General features: G+C 33.4%; 1 pseudogene; it reads left to right on the forward strand.

Annotated features, from left to right (window-relative positions):
- The window catches only part of LOC132295848 (ABC transporter G family member 1-like), a 48,463-nt pseudogene extending 28,457 nt beyond the window's left edge, over positions 1 to 20,006 (forward strand).
- Positions 20,007 to 21,818: the final 1,812 nt, after the last annotated feature.

Here is a 21,818-nt window from a genome sequence, read left to right on the forward strand (position 1 = left end):
ATTTATATGCTCACGCGGTAATTCAAGCTTTCCATAAGATTATCTCAAACATTCCATATGATTGTTATATTTTTCTTAGTTGCTATGTATTTCTTACTTGATTTTAATAATGGTATTGTATTATTATTATTATTTTTAAATTCATGTCTTATTATATTATTTTTTTATTTTTATCGTATTGTTTAAATTCATATCGTATCGTATTATTTTTAGTAATAAATATTGTGTTGTTTAAAATTTTTGTATGATATAGCTGTTTTAAAAATATAGCTTTTACGAAAAAGTTAAAAAATTAATTATATTAATAATTTAAAAGATATTAAATATTAATATTTTTGAAGAGTGAAAATGCACTATTGAAATATATTTAATAGTTAAAATTTTGAGATTTTAAAATGTTAACGTGACTATAAAAAATATTGAAGTGACTATTAAAATGTAATAAATTCGGAGAATTTATTAAAAAAGGTGTGACCTTTTATCATGAGCAACGCGACCACACAATTACACTAATATGGCATGTGGGTGATGGGCCTTAAATCCTTGTATGCCACGCATTCGGAGTATAATGGTAACATGGTCTCTAATTGTAGGACGTAGACGTATTTGGTAAAGTCGGAAAACATCATTTTAAGGCTAGGATCATAGACTGAAACGAAAGGACACCGATTGAAGGCCAACAACTCTTTAAGGACCACATACATCTTTTCCATACTATTTAACTTTATTAGGGAAAGTCCAACCACTATATGCCATGGTACATCTTTTCCATGTCGCATAAATTAAATAAATAATATCGGTGTAATTAAATGGTTGGTAGGGTGGTAATTAAAATGGTATTGGAGCGGGTGGTAATTAAAAACTTGTGGGAGAAGATTACATGTTCTCATCTTGTTTGTAGTAATAAATTATAATTTTGTCTTTATATTTATTTTATATTCAATAATATTAATTATATATTAAGCAAATTCTAAATTTTTATATTCCAATCACTAAATATTTTTTTATATTATTCTTACTTGAGAACTTTTATGTATTATATTGATGTTCCGACAATAATATTAAGTCTCAAGTTTCAATTAAAAAGTTGGATCTTATTTTTATTTACATAACGCAAAAGAATTATTACATTAGTTAAAATTTTATTTTTATTATTTATTTTAGATTTATAATACAATTACGAAAGAACTTTACAAAACTCACTATATCGTGCCCTACCTCCGTCTCGTTTAATAAATTGGTTTTGGATTGGGATGGGAATATTTTAAAAAGGGATAGTATGGAGAAGGTATTCACCACTCCTAACTACTTTGTTGCTCTTTATGTAAAATGTGAGAATGTGTTGATCAAATATTTCAAATACATTAGTCAAATGTTCAAAATGTGTCAATGAAATGTCTGAAATAAGAAAAAATATCCATACTTAGTAGCAGCCAAGGGACTTTAATTTAAAAAATAGAAAATCATGTTTGTGCCTGCAGGTCTCAAATTCCTATATGCCACATTTTTAGTATGATAATGGTTAGTGGGTATAATTTGGGGACCAGTTAGTAGAGTTTTCAGCTCTCTTAATAAATGTGTCTATATTTAAATTTTATTTTATTTTTTAATTTGTTTACTTGATCAAATAGTGTAATTTTTTCCTAACAAATTAAAGAAAGAAAATTCAAACACGGATATTATTATTATTTATTATTTTCTATTTTTTAGTGGGTGGGCATCTAGATGAAGTCAAAATGGTGCATTTAAGCTTAGGCCCATGAGTTGTTACAGAAGGACACATCACAAATAGCAAGTAAAGTTTAGAATTGGACACATCACAACTTCTGTGCCACATCATAAGTTGTTACAGAAGGACACATCACAACTTCTGTAACACATCATAAGTTGTTACAAAGGACACATCACAAATAGCAAGTAAAATCTAGAGTTGGACACATCACAACTTCTATAACACATCATAAGTCGTTACGAACATCACAAATAGAAAGTAAAGTCATGTATACAGTTAAATACAATTGCAATTATTATGTACAGTCATCTGCTGTACAATATGATGTTTTCAAATGGTAATAAGTGCTATTCACGAACAAAGACATATTAATATTTTTTTTCGTTTTATAAAAAGTGAGAATAGTATTTCATAATAAGTGTCATGGTGTCATTTACATGTAAAGTGTTCAAAATGTGCTCACCAAATATTCTAAATATATTAATAAAATAGAAAATCATGTATGTACAAAAAAAGTATTTAGCCCACATTCAGTAGGGGCCACGACCCTTTCAAGGTTCGCAAAACTTAATATAAATTTTGTTCTTCTACTATTACCAGTCATGTCCCATGAATCTTGTGTTCCTAGGTTTCAAATTCTTATATGCCACATTTTTAATATGATAATGGTTAGTGGATATTATTCGGTGACGTAATTATAAGAGTGTTAAGCTCTCTTAATAAATGTATCTGCATTTGAATATTTATTTATTTATTTAACAAACTAAATGAAGAGAACTCAAACACTGACATTATTACTATTATTTATTTTTTGGTCCATGTATATAAAGTCAAAATGGTGCATTTAAGTTTAGGCCCATAAGTAACAACACACGACACATCGCAAGGACAATTGCAGTTATTATGTACAGTCATGCTAATAAGACTTAATTACTGAACAAGGACAATAAGTGCTATCTATTAACAAAGACAAATCAATAGAAATGGAAGTCTTTGTTAATTTTGAAAGTAATGTAGAAAAATTTATTCATCTAGGTGTACATTCAATGTTGACAAGATACTTCTGTTTTTTAAATGTTGCATCATTAGGCATGTTTTGAAAACATTTTTCTTAAAAAAAATTTTTAAATTTAAAATAAGAAACTGATGTATTCTTAATTTCCACGGGCTAATGCATGCATTCGGCCGTGAAAGTAGGTTTTAAATTTTAATATTCAACTGTGTAAACTAATGGCTCCTATTGTCATCATAGTAGACTTTGTGATGGCTCAAAAATAGCATTAAACTTATACGGAGTAGCAAAAGACTAAGGCCCTGTTTGGGGAGCTCTCAGCTTCTAAAATTCTTTTTACTGAACCGGTTTCAAAATAGTGAGTGTGTTAAAATTAAAAAAATAACTTATTTTAGTGAAAGTGAATGCACGCATTTATTTCAAACGGCCTAGCAAAGGGGAGGCTTTGAAATAGTGAGTGTGTTAAAATAAAAAATAATAAATACTAAAAAAAAAAGAAACAAAAAAGAAAAAAGAAAAATAAAATAACTAATTGTATTATAAATATGGAATTTATAGAATTTTCAAAGAAAATTTAAAATCAAATAAATATAGCAATTCCATCATACTTCTTTTTTCAAATAACTAATCCTTAATTTCGATGAAATCCATTGATATCAAACCCTTTATTTATTTATTTTTTAGTTCTTCGTACAAGATATATATTTTTATTTTCCAAGTTTGAAATTTGTTAAACAAGACATTGAGCTCCATTTGAGCCCAGATAAAAGTATTTTAATTAACGAATTGACACGATTATTCATCAAATTTGAAGTTAGTCATCTTCTTCAATGTGTCACTATATAATTGGCTTCATATCCCCATCAATTGCTTGTCCACACACATTTCTCTTAACTGCGTCCTGTTGATTCACATGTTGCACTCTTATTGCTTGTCCCAGCTTTTTCTCTCACTCATACATTTTGTTTCATAATCACTTCAAGGTTTTTTTAGAAAATTTTTTTTGACTTACTATCGAGCTTAAGTAATGTTAACATATAATAATATATTATATTATATAATCGTTGTAAGAGTAAATATAGTCCTTATAGGCAAGCCTATTTATTTATATATCCTTTTTTTATCATTTTAAATGAATTCAATATATTATTTCATATTATATATCTGTCTCTTTTTGTCTTTCTATATCTGATAATCAACTTTCATATTATATCTTTGTCTTTTTCTGTCTTTCTATATGCGATAGTTAACATGATATCAGAGTCACCGTCGAAGATGGCGGCAGAAGCCTCATCTCCAACGGCGGTCCAAAACCTTAACGTACCGGATCTCTGCTCTTTGCTGGATCTCTCAATTTCCACTGAACCACTGCCCCGCCATATTTTTTATATATATATATATTACCATTGCCCCGACGAACTGAACCACCGTTGCGCCAACCATCAGCTCAGATCCCCGTCGCCCACCGGAGAACCACGTTGTTCGCCGGTCATTACTACCGAACTTATAACCGATCGGCTCCATCTGAGCTGCCGCAGCCTAGCCCATCACCATCTCATAGCCATCACCGCCGTTGCACCAAACAACATCCATCACAGCCGATAGCATCCGAGCATTGTCGCCATCCGAGGCCGAAATCGCCGGTGCCACCACGGATCTCTGCTGCCACAGAGCTCTGCCGCCGTCACCATCGATCTTATCTGCCTAGCCGAAGTCGATCTCTATCGCCACCGCCAACCTCTTCACTCAGCTGAGCACTCCATCAGTCGAGCCGCATCGCCGAGCTCTATCTTGTCATTGCTGCCTCCGCCGTTCATCGCCGACCCGATCAACCTCATCGCCCTCTTTGTCGCTGTCTCCCCCGGTCTGAAAACTCTTTGATGGTTCAGTGAATCATTTATCGCCAACCCATATCGTCAGCCTCCACTTCATCGCCGACCCGATCTCAACAATTCTAGGATTGTTTCTCTCTCATCTTTCTCTCTCTTACTTCTGGTTCTGGATTCTCGCCTTCCTCTCAACCCAAGTCTGCCTATCTTCAATAGTTTCCATCTCATTCGAATTCTCTCTCTCTAGATTTTCTCTCCAAGTCACCTTTTCTCTCACTTAGGGTGTTTGGATAGATAGGAAAGAAAAGATAAGAAAATATAAAGTATTAGTTAGGAGAAAAGAAAAAAAAAGGATAGTAATAATTTCTATTCGTGTTTAGATAGATACGGGAGAAAAGAAACGAAATGATAGTTATTTTTGTTTGGATAAGATAGAGGAGATAAAAGAAAAGAAATGATAGTAACTAAATTAATGTCTTACCCTTTTAGAAAAGAATGGATAGTTATTTTTGTTTGGGACATAAATGGAATAGTTTTTTTGTATATTAATTTGTGGAGTGTATTTTTGATATTACCAATTAATCACTTACTCCACTATCCTTTCTCTCCCTATCTTCTCAAATTAGGAGAGAAACCAAATGAGGGATAAGAAAGAATAGTTACCCCTTTGTATCTCTCCCCTCTTCTCTTTTCTCTCTGCTTAATTCACCCAAACATGCTCCCACCTTATCCTTTCTTTTCTTTTCTCTCCCTATTCCTCCAAATCACCCCTACCAAACACACCCTTAGAGAGAAAACTTTCTCTCTCTGTAAAATTTTGTCCGCAATCCCCTTATTCCCTTTTCCCATTTTTTACTCAACCACTCACCACTCTCTCTCTTCCTTTCTTTTTTTTTTTCTCTCAAATTATTATCTTTCCCATTCCTATTTTTTACTTTATTAATCATTGTAGGTTTAAAATTTCTCTCTATAAAAGAAATTAAAAGAAATAATACAACTCACTTAAAATAATAATAATAAGCAATAAGAATACTCAGAGAAAAGCGTATAATGCGCTATGATCTTTATTGGAGGTTTAGGCCTCTATTTATATGCAAAAACGTGGTAGAATTATAGTTGGACTCGCATTGCTTGCCCTTTAGTACATTTCATATACAATGTTCTTTCCTATAATGTTGTTTCCTTCTATACTCCTTTCTATGCCAGATTTCTCTTGCTGTAAAACTTCCTTGTATGAAGGATCCTTTATTTGGTAGGACTAGTTCTGTCTATAAACAAATCTGGGCTGAATGTAACTTGGTCCAGCTGACTTTATTAACGGCTAGAAGTTCAAATAAGGCGATCTTGGGCTGTTAGTGATTTAATTTGGGCTTGAACAGGGTTGGGCTGTTGTAACCCACCAAGAGATTAAAAATATGACTTATATTGTGGCTATATGGATGACTTTTATTGGAGCGGAATTTTCTCTCCACACATGTATCGGAAGAAGATAGGAGAGAGCAAATAAGCGTGGTGAAGTGGTGCGGATCTTTTATCCATCAATCAAAAGTGTTGGCAGGCTCACCTGTCTGCCATAAAATTAACCAAATATATATATAATTCCTTGTTTGGACTATTCCAAACCCAATTTTTCAGAATCGGCCCAGTTCAATATCCATCCCAGTTTAATTTTGGTCTAGATCGATATTCGGCCCTGTTCAGTTCAGCCTTGGTCCAGTTTAGATTTAAGTTCTAAATGCTCCTGATATCCCGAGGGAGCGTATTCCGACCAGTTCCAATTTTCGGAGTACAGTCCTCCTAGTTTCTCGGCATTGATCTGGCTCTATCATGCGCTTCCAAACACTCTATCATCGACAATTCTATCACGTGCTTCCAAACACTCTGTCATGTGCCTTCGTGTACCTTAAGTGGTAATCCCACTTTCGTTATGCTCTTAAACACCTCAGTGTGTCGAAACTTTACAGTTTCGTCACCTCAAGTGGTAATTCCACTCTATAATTCCACTCAAATATTAGCTTTCAAAAGCTCATGGCTACCACATTTGCCATAAAGTGGTCTTTATGCGCCTGTGCGCATCTCAAGTGGTTATAACACTCTATCAAGCGGTAATCCCGCTCTATTATACGCATTCGTGCGTTTCTCAAGTGGTAAATTCCACTCAAATATTAGCTTTCAAGAGCTCTCTCAAGGCTACCACACTTGCCGTAAGTGGTCTATCATGTGCTTCTAAGCACCTCCACGTATCGGATCTTCACAACTTTGATATCGCCTTCCGCTCCTGTTTTTTACTCCAAATTCAAGTTGGTTTCTGCTCAACCACCTTAAGTTTGAGGAGAATGTTAATATATAATAATATATTATATTAAATAGCCGTTATAGGCAAGCCTATTTATATGTCCTCCTTTGTATCATTTTAAATCAATTCAATATATTCTTTCATATTATATCTTTGTCTCTCTCTGTCTTTCTAGATCTGATAATCAACAAATAAAATTATTGAGCGCTTCATGCCTTAACAAGACAAAATTGGAAAAAAAAAAAAAAAAAAAATTCACCAACGTATCCAATGATAGCCACAAATTTACATTTTATGAAAACAAAAAACTTTTATCATCACAGAATATTGATTAGTCTATTATTACTCTTTTGGTGTTTTGTTGAATTTTATCACTAGTTTTTCTTTACAAATGACTTGTTTTTTTGTTACTTTCGAATATAAACCGAAAGTGACAGTGATTTACTGATTTATAAACAGTCATAAGATGTACTATATGAGTAAACATGTGTATTTGTTAAAAATATATAACTTTGATCTACTATTAGTTATGAGATATTTTTCTTAGTAGGTCATTAATTTAGCTTAGTATAATTTCTCATTCTACAAAGAAATAGTGAGATATTCGAGTCCATAATAGACATTTGTGGGTGTGAAATGTATTTACCTAATAAAATAAAATTATGAGCTATTTTTAGACAAGTGTTACAGTATGTTGATGGTTCTACGGTATCTAAAAACACCATGACTTTAACTCATATTGGCGGGAGATTAGGCTCGTTTGATTAATGGTTGCAAACAATCATTGGTTTATGGAACCTTGGTAAGGAAAAAGATTAAGATCTAAACATTTTCTTAATTGATTTGTTGACCATGAAGAATAATCAATATGGTTATACAAATCTTAATAGTGTTGCAAATGAACTTAGGCTCAGCTCATTTGTCGTTACTAGCTCGAAAAATATAGCATAAACTTGACTCGTATTAATATACAAGTCTATATTTATGAATATTTAGATCCGCTGGAGACCGTCTTTCCACAAATCGATCATAAATTGTTTATGAATAACTCCCCTAAATATCTAGACTATTTATTTTTCATTTGCTTTTTACCCATACAGGCTTATGTCACACAAGATGATACCTTAATAACAACCTTAACCGTCAGAGAAGCAGTGTACTACTCTACTCAGCTCCAACTACCAAACTCCATGTCCAAATCTAAGAAGAGGGACAGAGAAGAAATGACCATAAGAGAGATGGGATTGCAAGACTGTGTGAACACAAGGATTGGAGGATGGGGTACTAAGGGTATTAGTGGTGGACAAAAGAGGAGAGTTAGCATATGCATAGAGATCCTAACACGCCCAAAGCTTCTCTTCCTTGATGAACCAACGAGCGGGCTTAATAGTGCCGTGTCATACTATGTCATGAAACGAATTACAAAGCTCGATCAGCAGGATGGAAAGATTGTCACCATTTCTATTCATCAGCCGAGCAGTGAAGTCTTCGCTCTCTTCCACAATCTGTGTCTTCTCTCTGTGAAAATAAGAGTTACGCGGGGTGCAGAAACAAACAGTTGATTTTAATTGTGATTAATTCCCTTAATGACCTAGATCTGATTATTAGGTCAACTTACTCAATTTATAATTGACTAGATTATCTGACCAATTTAAACATGCATCCACAATCACAAATATATGAAAAGTAAAGCAAGTTAGAGTTAGAGAGATTGCACCAAGATTTTAGCGAGGAAACCCCAGTTGATTAAATACGTCAACTGTTATAGGAAAAACCTCATGGACCATACAGTCCAAAGTAAACCAATCCACTATATTTGAAACAAAGTATACCGAATTTTGACTCTGGCTCACATCCTATCATTCTACACCACACCAACAGCTGACGATCCTCTAGCTTTGCGACTCCCCGTCCAACAGCAACTTGATCTAAGGTTAACACTTGATATTTGTAGAAGAGTAGTAGGTAGATCAGACAGCACTCCACGAATGCTTCAACCCTTTCAAAGTGTGACTGCATTTACTTCTGTTCTTCAAGATCTGAATTTGATTGTAGAATAATTAAATCCTGCTGATCATCTGGAATATCTGAATCTTCAATACACCTCCAATTCCGATGAGATAGAGAACACTACAACTAAATGACTCATGAATATATATGTGTGCTCTAAAAAATAAATTCAGAATAATCAAATTTGATTTTCTGAATTTCTCTCTCTTTAACGGCTTTCTCTAAATATAGAATTGATTTTCCCTAAAGCCGTATCTCAACCAATGTATATGACATGGTTTATATAGAGTTTAAAAAATCTAATCCCTTAGAAAATATGATAAATTTCGTGCATAGGACTTGGAAGGAAGTTGGAATCAAAAATGTAACATTCAGCAAAAAAGAAACTAAAATCCAAGTGCTGCAAAAAGTCCTTGAACCAATTCAGCCATCTTGAACTGGTTCAAAGATGGACAATAAGGAATCCCATGAATTCTTGAACCGGTTCAGCCCTCTTGAAGCGGTTCAAGATGAGCAATCTTGAAATTTTGCAATATTTTGCAATTAAAGTTGTTCTGAACCTTCCAGAACCCTTCATAACTATTCTCACTACCTTTCAACCTTCTTAGAGCGTTGTTCTCATCATCTCGGAGTGTAGTAACCCATGAACACTTGTACTTCTTCAAATCCGTATCCAATCTTCAATTTTTGAACAGAAAAATTACAACTCGATCGGACTTGTTTTGACAACGAAATTAGCCAATTATAAAATATGTCTCACAATCTCCCCCTTTGGCAATTTCGTGACAAAACCCTAAAACAATTCAGCAATCTACCCAAGCAGGAAAGTAAATTACATTGATTGATAATATCTCAACTCTTAAATTATCTCCCCCTTTTTGTCACAAATTAACAAGGGTCTCAAGGAAGCAACCAACCATATAAATCTTGTAAATTGAAATCAATGAGATTGTAAACTCCACAAGATTATATGTATCAACAGAAATAACTAAGAACAATTCTTTTAAGTTCCACAAACTTTGTAAGTGTAGTAAAATCACCACCAAATTCCAAAAATATATGATCTATCAATTGTTCAGATTTCAGATAATAAATCAATGATATTACATATCCTTAGAAATCAAACAATCAACATGTGCAAAAGACATTTTTTTTTATATCTCTCTTTGTGCTCCATTTTTCTTTTTGCACATCGGCGGCTTTCACGCTTATGGGTAGCCAGCTCTTTCCCTTATTCCCATTTGTTTCGAGTCAAGGTAGCATTTGGACAAATCCCAAAGGTAGCCATTTCTATCTCACCTTTTTCTAAACATCAAATATTTTGTCTTTTTCAAAAACTTTTTCATTCCAAACTGTTTTTCAATTTTTTTCACTCTTTTGGTCTAAAACACATAAATCAAATTTAAATTTCAAGACAATGATCAATCATATCAACATTATCTTTGACCAAAACAATGACATCTCAAATAAATGTACTATCAATGATTCATTTACTATACAAAATAAGTAAGCAAAACCAATTTTATCAATTCATAGCCATTGTATGATTTTCACAAATAATCCATGTGTCATTAATCTCCTTGTGTTCAATATACTCAATCAATATAGTTTGCTTAACTTTCCAAAAACATAATCTAGACTCTCAAGATATGTATGTAAATCCTTTCTAGACTATGTCTTTGCAATGCATCTAATCAAGACAACAGACACCAATAGATTTCCTAAAATGAGAAAACTTAGGAGCATCTAATGGTTTAGTGAGAATATCAGCCAAATTCTAATCAGTATGCACTTTTTCCAAAGGCACGACATTTTGTTCAATAAGTTCCCTAAGAAAGTGATGTCGAATGTCAATGTGCTTAGTCCTAGAATGCAAAACTGGATTCTTTGAAATATTAATTATACTAGTATTATTACAAAAGATAGAAATAGTACCTTGATCAACTCCATAATCCAGAAGCATCTATTTCATCCAAAACAATTGTGTACAAGAAGTTCTAGCAGCAATGTATTCAGCCTCACAAGATGATAAAGATATGCAATTTTGCTTCTTGCTGTACCATGAAACAAGATTAGTACTAACATAGAAACAACCACCTGAAGTACTTTTTCTTTCATCCTTGTTTCCAGCCCAATCAGCATCAGTATAGCCTGCAATCTCAGAGTTAGACTTAGAAGAATAACGCAATTCATAGTTCAATGTACTATTGACATAACAAATAATGCGCTTGACTGCAAGAATATGTTGTTCTCTAGGATCAGCTTGATACCTAGCACAAACACCTACACTAAATGAAATATCTGGCCTAGTTGCTGCCAAATACAACAAGCTACCAATCATACTCTTATACAAGAAATGATCAACCTTGTTAGGATCAGAGTCTCTATCCAATTTGGATGAAGTACTCATAGGAGTTTGAATATGCTTTGAATCTTTCATACCAAACTTCTTAACTAGCTCCTTTGCATATTTTGATTGAGATATGAAAATCCCATCATCAAGTTGTTTCACTTGGAGACCTAAAAAGAAAGTCAGTTCACCAACCATGCTCATTTCAAAAGTTTTACTCATATCTTTAGAAAAAGTATGAACAAGGTTATCACAAGTAGCACAAAAACTAATATCATCCACATATATTTGAGCAACAAGAAAATCTTTTCCTTTCCTGAAAATAAACAACGTTTTATCCACTCCTTCTCTTCTGAAGACCTTGTGTAATAAATAAGAAGTCAACTTATCATTTCATGCTTTAGGTGCTTGATTTAAACCATATAGAGCCTTTTTAAGATGAAAAACAAAATCAGGATTATGTGGATCAATAAAACCTTTTGGTTGTGCTACATAAACTTCTTCCTGCAAAATACCATTTAAAAAAGCACTTTTAACATCCATTTGAAACAATTTGAATTTAAAGTGACATGCAAGAGCAAAAAGAAGTCGAATAGACTCAAGTCTAGCAACAGGTGCAAAAGTCTTATCAAAATCAATTCCTTCAACTTGAGTGTATCCTTGTGCAACTAATCTAGCTTTATTTCTCATCACAAGACCATGTTCATCAAGTTTATTTTTAAAGATCCATTTGGTTCCTATGATATTAACATCACTAGGTCAAGGCACTAGTTCCCAAACATCATTCTTCACAAATTGAAACAATTCTTCTTGCATAGCCATAAGCCAATCAGAACTTTGAAGAGCTTCAGCAATATTCTTAGGTTCAAACTGAGTCATGTGACATGAATGAACAATATCATCTACAATGCATGAGTGTCCTACATCATCACAGACTGTACTCCTAGTACCATGCTTATCCCATAGACCTATCACATTATCAATTAGATGACTCAATCTAACTCTAGAACTACTAGATGTGAGAATATCTAGAGATGGTGCAGGAATTCCCATAGGTTCATCAATAGTGACCTCTAATTCCTCATCCTTATCTTCTTCACCCTTTTCACTTTTTCCATCTTTATCCTTAACTCTTTCTTCTTCTTGAATTGCAGGTTTTTTCCTTTCTCCTACGATTTTAAAATTAGTTTCTTCTTCATCAAGTTGAGGAGAGATTATCTTAGATTTTGTATCATCAAATACAACATTTATAGACTCCATAACCACTTTGGTTCTATGATTAAAAACCTTATAAGCCCGACTAGTTTGTGAATAACCCAAAAACACACCTTCATCACTTCTAGAGTCAAATTTTCCTAAGTGTTCCCTATCTCTAAGGATATAACATTTACTTCCAAAGACTCTAAAGTATTTAACAGTGGGCTTTCTATCATACCACAATTCATATGAAGTCTTGTTAGTTCCAGGCCTAAGATAAACTCTATTTAGGATATGACAAGCAGTACGTACCGATTCAGCCCAAAAGTGACTTACAATCTTATTCTCCTGAAGCATAGTACGAGCCATACCTGCAATTGTTCTATTTTTCCTTTCCATTACACCATTCTGTTGTGGTGTTTTAGGTGCTGAAAATTCATGCTTAATGCCATTCTTATCACAATATTCAATAAACTCCTTAGGTTCGAATTTACCTCCATTGTCGCTTCTAATTCGATATCCCTTCTCATTTTGAATAAGTTGGCAAATAGACCTGAAATTCACAAAAGTATCAGCTTTATCTTTCAAATATACAAAAAAAGTTAACTTAGAAAAATCATTAACCATAACAAGCATATATCTTTTTCCTCTAATGCTATCAGGTGTTATGCGACCCATCAAATCCATATGAATCAATTCTAAAGGTCGAGAAATGACTCTATGAATAAGTCTCTTATGTGACACTCTAGTTTTTTTTTTTTTTTTTTTCTAACTGACATGGACCACATATTTTATTCTTAGGCATCTTCAATTTAGACAAATCTCGAACAAGATCATTGTTAGACAAATTCACTAAATCATTATAATTCACATGTCCAAGTCTTTTATGCCATAAAACAGCCTCATCAGTAATTGCAGAAAAACACATTAGTGAAGGATCTGAAAACACAACATAGCAATTATCAGAAGTTCTACTTTTTTTCAAGATACATTCACCTCTTTCATTAGTTACAAAACACCCTTATTGAGTAAAATTGACTTGAAACTCCTCATCACAGATTTAACTAATACTCAACAGATTAGCAGCTAAACCTTTAACATATAGAACATTTTTTAACTTCCCAATTCCTGAAAATTTGATCTTTCCTTTATCACCTACAGTAGAACCTTTACCATCACCAAAAGTAACAGTACAAACTGAACATTATTTAAAAGTGGTAAACAATGTTCTATCCCCTGTCATATGCCTAGAGCAACCACTATCAAAGTACCAATCACATAGACCAAGTGCTCTAAGTGCTGTGTGCATGGCAAGACATTTAAAATTCTCTTTATTTACCCAAACAATTTTAGATTCATTATGCAATGATTTCCCTATTGTTATAGGCAAAGTGTCACAAGGCTCAACAGTTCTAATCATCGTCTTCCTCAAATTTGAACTCTCTAGATTTTTCAATTTCTTTCCTAGTTCAATTTTTCTTTTCTGACACTTATACTTAATATGCCCTCTTTCTCCACAAAAATGACATGTTGAAATAAGTTTCGGAGAATTAGAAATAACACAAGGCTTGGTTTCAATTTCCACAAAAACATCTTTTGAATTTTTAAAATACAAATCCTTTGAAGTTAATGCCAAATCTTTGTTACTCATAACATTCCCAATCACTCCTTTCAACTTTTCAATTTTGCAAGTGTCAATATCAATTTTCTGAAAAGACTGTTTTGTTTTATTAAGCTTCTTTTCTAGAAAATCAATTTTATGAAGAAGATTCAAATTCTTATAGTCAAGTTCTTCCAAATTTTTATTAGAGATAGAAATTTCTAACTTATAAATATCCCTATCAAGTTCTGCAAGATTCAATTTCTCTAACAAAATTTCAAAATCCTTTTTAAACTTGGACCACTCAATTTGCATGCTTGTGACATAATCAAAAACAAAAGTTAAAGGCAACACATCAACAGATGAATTTTCAGACATGATGCAAATATCAACAATTAATCAACAATTATGATCTACTCGGTATATCGAGTAACTCGATCTGATACAAATTGTGAAAATAAGAGTTACGCGGGGTACGGAAACAAACAGTTGATTTTAATTATGATTAACTCCCTTAAAGACCTAGATCTGATTATTAGGTCAACTTGGTCAATTTATGATTGACTCGATTATCTGACCAATTTAAACATGCATCCACAATCACAAATATATGAAAAGTAAAGTAAGTTAGAGTTAGAGAGATTGAACTAGGATTTTAGCGAGGAAACCCCAGTTGATAAAATACGTCAAACGTTATGGGAAAAACCTCGTGGACTATGCAGTCCAAAGTAAACCAATCCACTATGTTTGAAACAAAGTATACCGAACTTTGACTCTGGCTCACACCCTATCATTCTATACCACACCAATGGCTGACGATCCTCTGGCTTTGCGACTCCCCGTCCAACAGCAAATTGATCTTAGGCTGACACTTGATATTTGTAGAAGAGTAGCAGGTAGATTAGATAGCACTCCATGAATGCTCCAACCCTTTCAAAGTGTGACTGCATTTATTTCTGTTCTTCAAGATCTGAACTTGATTGTACAAGAATTAAATCCTGCTGATTATCTGGAATATTTTAATCTTCAATACAGCTCTAATTCCGATGAGATAGAGAACACTACAACTATATCACTCATGAATATATATGTGTGCTCTAAAAAATAAATTCAGAATAATCAAATTTGATTTTCTGAATTTCTTTCTCTCTAACGACTTTCTCTAAATATAGAATTAATTTTCCCTAAAGCCGTACCTCAACCAATGTATATGACATGGTTTATATAGAGTTTAAAAAATCCAAATCCCTTAGAAAATATGATAAATTTCGTGCATAGGACTTGGAAGGAAGTTGGAATCAAAAAGGTAACTTTCAGTAAAAAGGAAACTAAAATCCAAGTGCTGCAAAAAGTCCTTCAACCGGTTCAGCCATCTTGAACTGGTTCAAGATGGACAGTAAGGAATCCCACGAATTCTTGAACCGGTTCAGCCCTCTTGAACCGATTCAAGATGAGCAGTCTTGAAATTTTACAATATTTTGCAATTAAAGTTATTCTGAACCTTTCAGAACCTTTCCTAACTGTTCTCACTACCTCTCAACCTTCTTAGAGCGTTGTTCTCATTATCTCAGAGTGTAGTAACCCATGAACACTTGTACTTCTTCAAATCCGCATCCGATCTTCAATCTTTGAAATTTTGAACAGAAAAATTACAACTCGATCGGACTTGTTTTGACAACGAAATTAGCTAATTATAAAATATATCTCACACTCTCTTCCGGAAAAACCGTTTACTTTGGCCCTGCTAGCGCAGCAAATGAGGTAATTACAAGCGTTTATTTATATGAGTCAGAATCTTCTACAGTACAACACGTGTGTTATAATCATTTCACACACAGTAGTGTATGAAATTATGTAGACCGTCCACTAATGCATTGCTGTATAATTTGCATGTATATGCAACTAATCCCTCTTACATTCTTTGTGATGTAGTTCTTTCCATTGAATGGCTTCCTTTGCCCAACGCTTGTGAATCCAGCCGATCACTTTCTTAAAACAATCAACAAGGATTTCGATGAGGTAATTATATATTTTGTATTTTCTTAGCATGCTATAATAAGTCTTAATAGTTTATTTCATAAGTTTCAAGCTTCAATGACCTACAATTTTGACACAAGACATTGAACAAGGTTCCGCCGGGAAGATATACACTGAGGAAGCAATTAATACTCTTATAAACTCATATAAATCATCAAATAGTTATCCAGAAGTTAGAAGGCAGGTAACTGACATATGCAAACAGGTCGGCAAACAATTCACAAATCATATTACATCTTACTTTTTCAATTTTACAAATAAATAGAAAAGTACTTAACTAAATAAATTAAACATTGTTCATTTTTAGGGAGGTGGAGCTTTGATGAAAAGAAGTCATGCTAATTTCCTTACCCAATGTCTGGTTCTTACGAGGAGGTCTTTCGTGAACATGTTTCGTGATATTGGCTACAATTGGCTTTGACTTGGTATCTATGTCATAGTGGCCGCAGGTCTTGGCACCATCTACTACAATGTTGGCTCAAGTTATAGTTCAATACAGGTAAAAACATTAGATGATCACAATGCAGTTTAATCATCAATTTTAGATTGAATTAATCATTGTATATGGTTTCCATTGTTACAGGCTAGAGGTGCAATGCTTATGTTTTGTGCTTCATTCTTAACTTTCATGGCCATTGGTGGATTCCCTTCATTTGTGGAGGATATGAAGGTGAAAATCATCAAAATTCTTCAATCCTAAAAACTTTTAATTTCAGCTTAGTGAAATGCTTCAAACTAGTTAAATATATGCCTAAAATCTATTTGACACTAACCTGCAGGTATTTGAAAGAGAAAGATTAAATGGGCATTATGGTTCCGGTGCATTTGCTATCAGCAACACAATTTCTTCTACGCCATACTTGTTACTTATATTTCTGATTCTTGGATCAATTGCTTATTTCCTCACCGGACTTCAAAGAGAATACGAACAATTCACCTACTTTGTTTTGGTGTTTTTCGCTTGTATGATGTTGGTGGAGAGCCTGATGATGATTGTGGCAAGTGTAGTGCCCAATTTCAATGTGTACCATGACTGCTTGGCTCTTCAAGCTGCTGAGAAATCATTCTACGATGTTCTTGGGGAGGAGTACATACAAGGCTTATGCTCCAAATCATGCTTATGCTCCATAAGCCTTGGGGGCACAAACCTATGTTTAGGACTAATCTAGTAAAATTAAACTCACGATCTTGTACAAGTTTAGATAATTCAATACATGTTATAGAAAAATGATCATTTATCTAATAGTTTCACAATTTCTTTTCCTCAATTTAGGTATATGTAACACAAGATGACATTCTAACATGGACCTTAACTGTTGGAGAAGCTGTGCACTACTCTGCTCATCTCCAATTGCCGAATTCAATGTCAAGTGCCGAGAAAAAGGAGAGAGCAGAGAAGACAATTAGGGAGATGGGGTTACAGGATTCAATGAACACGAGAATAGGAGGTTGGGGAAGCAAAGGCCTTAGTGGTGGCCAGAAGAGGAGAGTGATCTTTTGTATCGAGATTCTTACGCTCCCAAAGCTTCTCTTCCTCGATAAGCCAACAAGTGGTCTTGATAGTGCTACGTCGTACTATGTCATGAGCCGGATTGTGAAACTGGCACAACAAGATGGAATGACAGTCATAGCATCCATCCATCAGCCTAGTAGTGAGGTCTTTGCGCTCTTTGACTATCTCTGTCTTCTCTCCTTGGGCAGAATAGTGTACTTTGGTCCATCTTATGCAGCAAATCAGGTTAGTTTACAACTTTAATGTTTACATATAGTGTACATTCTATTCGAAAATGAAATGACTAGTGACTTTTACTACTTTTGGTCCAAAGTAGTTTTTGGCTATGACTGGTTTTCCATGCCCAAGTCTGCAAAATCCAGCTGATCATTACCTTAGAACAATCAACACAGATTTTGATGAGGTAGGTACTAGGCACTCAATTATTGAGAGTGTATTTATTTTTTTTGTCCTAATATTGTACATCTATGAGATTCAATTTTGATACTACATTTCACTATTAGGACATTGAACAAGGTGTTGGTGGAAAAATGACAACTGAGGAAGTAATTGATGTTCTAGTAAACTCTTCCAAATCATCTGATACTTACAAGCAAATTCGAGGACACATAGCTGAGATACATAAACAGGTAAGATATTGAACAAATTCACTTAAATAGGACAAGAAAATTAAACCAAAAAAAAAACTTATGACAATTATATGTATTGGATATATAATATTTGCATGTTGTTAGGGTGGAGGAGCAATAGAGAAGAAGGGAAGCCAAGCTAGCTTCTCTACCCAATGCCGTGTTCTTACAGAGCGGTATTTTATAAACATGTTTCGTGACCTAGGCTACTACTGGTTGCGCCTTGCTATATACATAGCATTGGGTTTTGGTTTAGGTACTGTCTTCTATGATATGGGCTCTGATTATGACTCCATTCAAGTAAGTCTCATGTCATATATAACTATTTTAAGTCTAAAATTTTCTGGTTTTTGAATTTCAAATGAACATGTAACTATTTGTATGCTTTGAATGAATTAGGCAAGAGGCTTAATGCTCATGTTTGTAGCTTTTTTCTTGACTATCATGGCCATTGGTGGTTTTCCTTCCTTTATAGAGGACATGAAGGTGAATTAAACTCGTTCCAACAATTTATAAATCAAAATCTAATTTCAAACAAATTAATCAAACACCAATCTTTCTACCATGCTTAGGTTTTTGACCAGGAAAGGTTAAACGGACATTATGGTGCTGCAGCATTTGCCATTGCCAACACACTTTCTTCCATGGCATACTTGCTTGTCATCTCTTTGATTCCCGGAGCCATTATATATTATCTCGTGGGACTTCAGCGCGGAAATGATCAATTCATCTACTTCACTCTGGTACTTTTCGCGAGTATGTTATTGGTGGAGAGCCTTATGATGATTGTTTCAAGTGTGGTGCCAAATTTCCTCATGGGGCTGATCATAGGTACTGGAATTCAAGGCCTGATGATGTTGAGTGGTTGGGTTTTCTGATTGCCAAACGATCTTCCAGGGCTCTTCTGGAGGTACCCAATGTACTACGTTGCATTCCACAAGTATGCATATCGTGGCTTGTACAAGAATGAGTTTGAAGGACTTATTTTTATTAATACTCAATTAATAGGGCCTAAAACTATTGATGGCGGCCAAATTTTGAGGGATATATTTCAGGTAGAGATGGGATACTCCAAGTGGATTGATCTTGCTATCCTATTTGGAATGGTGGTGTTCTATAAATTATTGTTCTTGAGCATTGTCAAGATTGTCGAAAAGGTCAAGCCTTTGATTGGAGATGTCAGGTTTGCTTTTCTCATGAACACCGAAAAGGTGGTGGTGAATCCGTATTCCACACCTCTTCATGAAGCAAAATAGCTGAATTATTTTTCTTTTACTTTTCTTCTTCTTCTTCTTTTTTTTTTTTTTTTTTTTTTTTTGCCTTTTTTCGAACTGATTTTATGGCTGGAAGTATGTTTTGATTTGGGCTATGTGATCTTTTGGCATAATCAAGATTGTTGAAAAGGTTCAAGCCTTTAATTGGAGATGTTAGGTTTGTTTTTCTAAGAAAAACAGAAAAAGTGGTGGTGAATCCCTATTCCACACCTCTACATGAAGCAAAATAGCTGAATAATAATGTAACTTTTTTGATCCAATTGTCAATATGTTTTAATTAGATTTGTGTTGGAAGTAGCTAATCTTTGATATTGTATGTTTTTCTATTTGTCACTTATCTTGTAACTGATGTTTTAGTAGAAGGTGTGAAAAGCAGTTACTTCTTCTTTTTTTTTTTCTTGAAATTGTTGATATTGTGTTTGGAAGCACTAAATCGGCGGTTTGAATTTGAAATTGGAGGATACAAAGTTGGATTTGGAATTGGAAAATTTGGAATAAACCTTGTACTAAATTTCATTCAATTTCAAATTCAAGAGGTCAATTTAGTACTTTTAGATGAATAATTTTTGAAATATTGTCTTTATGGTTAGGACTTCAACAATTGAAAAAAACTTTGATCATGCTTTCGAGTTAAAGAAGAACCGGCTTGAGTATTTAATATTTAATTACTTTTATTTGACTTCGTCAAATTAAAATATGTTCAATCCTAGATAATTTTGATTATTAAGCTTAATGTTGATGCTACTCGCCAAGCTCAAGCTAACTTTGTTAGCTCTTTTAACTTAACAAGGTTAGCCCAAATGCTGTATCATTATTATTAAGGGAAAAAAAAACTTCTTGTGAATTATGATGTACAATTCACAGTTATTTTTCCCAAACCCTAATGAGCGAGTCAAAAACTATTTGCGCTTGACTTGATTAATGATCAAATGGCCATAAATGAGTTTTATTTAAGTCCAAAATGATTTGGGCTTGACTTGATTAAATGATCAAGTGAACAAAAATGAGTTTTATTTAAGTCTGGTTACACTTAAATTGTTTATAAAAATTTCTCTTATTAGAGGTAGAAATCAGATTTGGTGGTTAACTAGTTATTAAATCAATGTGACATGTAATGCAAGGTTTGGTAATTTCTAACAATGAACTAGGCATTGTATCAATATTATTGGGCCTTGAGTGGAGGCCCATTCAACTTTTTTCCTTTTTCCCAAAAGTATTTTTATGGTCTACTTTTTTTTTTTTTTTTTTTTTTTTTCTTCCTTCTTTCCTTTTCTTTCAAAAATAAAGTAGAGTAATGCTATTGCGAGAGCGCTCTCACAAAAAGTCAAAAGAGCTCCCCCTTATAAGCCACATGATTCCTTTTTTAGGAATTTAGGAAAGAGAATTAATTAAGAAATAATTTTTTGCAATAAGGAAACAAATAATCATTTTTTTCTCTCTTTTTTTTTCTTGATTAACACCCTCAGCCAATCGGGAACCTCTCCAAGAAAAATTCTCTCCTAACATCTACAGGTATTAATCCTATGACTACTAAGACGCCACGTCAACTACTTCTTTGACTCACTAAATATATTAAAAATTACTGCATTTATTTAAAATATCTAACTATGTTAAATTATAGGTTTACCCACATTAAAAAAAAAAAAACTTTTTTCCTCTTTCTCGTCTTTCCTTCTTTCTCCTATATATAACATATATATATATACACACACATACACACACATGGCTAGAACAGACCCACTTTGCTCCTTTTCTTGATCCGCCATTGACAACTCTCTCTCTCTCAAACCTTCAATCAACAAAACTGCTCAAGCTTGAAGCCTTCGAATCAATTAATAATTCCAATGCTTGGTGACGGCAATCAACAAAACTGTTCAAAATCTAAAATATATTTTATTGGAGAACTATAATTAAATTTCCTAAATTGAATATAAATACAAGTTGAAGGATCATAATCAATTTTAATTGGAATTGACAAAAATAAAAAAGTGATTCAACAGTAAAGAAGAGAGTTGATATATATATTTATATATATAGGAGAGAGAAGGAGGAGACGAGAAAGAGAAAAAAGTTTTTTTTAATGTGGGTAAACCTGTAATTTAACATAGTTAGATATTTTAAGTAAATGCTAACTTTTAATATATTTAGTGAGTCAAAGAAGTAGTTGACGTGGCCTTAGTAGTCGTAGGATTAATACCAGTAAATACTAGAAGAGAATTTTTCTTGGAAAGGATCTGATGAGCGCTGAAAAGTGCGTATTTAAACCCCTTAAGCTTAGGCATTCTAGTACCTTTATCTATTTTACTTTACCGTTTTAAATTGATTTTGTATTATTTCCA

This window comes from Cornus florida, unplaced genomic scaffold (assembly GCF_030987335.1).
Source record: "Cornus florida cultivar Cherokee Brave unplaced genomic scaffold, ASM3098733v1 CherokeeBrave_3.0.0_Hap2_Chr02, whole genome shotgun sequence".
NCBI classification, from domain to species: Eukaryota; Viridiplantae; Streptophyta; class Magnoliopsida; order Cornales; family Cornaceae; genus Cornus; species Cornus florida.